Below are 1,560 nucleotides of genomic sequence, written 5' to 3'. Positions count from 1 at the left end.
CCCATGTTGTGCCTTAACCTAACCCATGTTGTGCCTTAACCTAACCCATGTTGTGCCTTAACCTAACCCATGTTGTGCCTTAACCTAACCCATGTTGTGCCTTAACCTAACCCATGTTGTGCCTTAACCTAACCCATGTTGTGCCTTAACCTAACCCATGTTGTGCCTTAACCTAACCCATGTTGTGCCTTAACCTAACCCATGTCGTGCCTTAACCTAACCCATGTCGTGCCTTAACCTAACCCACGTCGTGCCTTAACCTAACCCACGTTGTCGCCTAACGTAACCCACGTTGTCGCCTAAACCTGCTCTGTAATTGTTATACGACTCGTTCAATTAGTGTAGTGTTGCCCACCCGCAACCCTCGCAATATAGTTCGCTACTCGCACTCCCCGCTCCCCTGTGTATCGCTTCATGTTAAACACCTTGCAAGTCTTGCTCACTTTCCACATGCTCCTGCTGTACACTGTAATGTGGATGGCAGCAGGACGTACATGCCGCCCCTCCCCACGTCCCCACCTTGCCCCCTGCCTTCGCAAGCTGGTTGGTGAGAACTTTGCATGTTCAATGCCCTCCGCATGCGACGTACTCAGGCTACGTTGTGGTGCGGCCTGTGTCAACTGTCCGCTAATGTCGTACGCGTAAACCACAATCTGTACTGCACATTCGTCCTTATGTACTGAATGATACATCGTGGCACATGTGTGACCGTACAACGACTGCGCCCAAAAACGGCGGACCATACAGTGCAAATATTGTGCACGCAGCTACGTGTCGTCTCCCTATGAGAGCTGGATTGCAGTGTGGTACGCCATAGAGACGTGTGGGAGGAACGGACGCCGTGGATGGCGATCAGCATGAGCTGTCTGTTGATGTATTCGGACCTAGTCGTCTCTCCTCACACACCGTGATGGCATGGTGCACCGCGTTCCATATCTGCGACATGCTACAGAGGCCGGTTGACAGTCGTTCGAGCAATGGACATCGCATACGTACGGGGGCCACCTTCCACGTATTGTCTAGGCGTGCACATTTTGTTGCGTGTATGTGGGCAGACGTAGTGTGGCGTGACACCTGACACAGGCATGCAATAATCGTGGAAGTTGCAAATGGCGATGGACGCCTGCGTTTTCTGGTGAAGTTACGCAAATGAACAAATGGTAACCTGTTGTGGTGCGGTTGTTCTCGCTAGGGGTGAATCGGTGATGGCGACGATAGGTTGAGGTACTAACCGGTTGTTCCAGCGATACCCACCATGCCGACGAAACTGAACGGCATCTGGGTGTGAAGCGATACGCGGCGGTGGCTGGGTGGGACCGTCCCCGGCCGGTGAGGGGGCGCCTCCCGGCGTGCTGGCCGCGCGGTGCGTGGGCGCACGCGCTACAGCCGGCTGGTGGGGGCGGCCAGTGGCAGGCGCGCCGGCCGACGGACGCGGCAGGCGTCGCAGCTGCGCGCCGGCGCACCCTGCGCGCGGCGCCGTGCGGCCAAAGTAGGTCCTCGCGGGCCCGGTGCGAAGCGCGGTGGACATCTTCAGTGTGCTGGTCCGATTGAGGACTGTGT

The sequence above is a fragment of the Schistocerca piceifrons genome, unplaced genomic scaffold (assembly GCF_021461385.2).
Source record: "Schistocerca piceifrons isolate TAMUIC-IGC-003096 unplaced genomic scaffold, iqSchPice1.1 HiC_scaffold_312, whole genome shotgun sequence".
NCBI lineage: Eukaryota > Metazoa > Arthropoda > Insecta > Orthoptera > Acrididae > Schistocerca > Schistocerca piceifrons.
Note: the sequence above shows the minus strand (reverse complement) of the source record.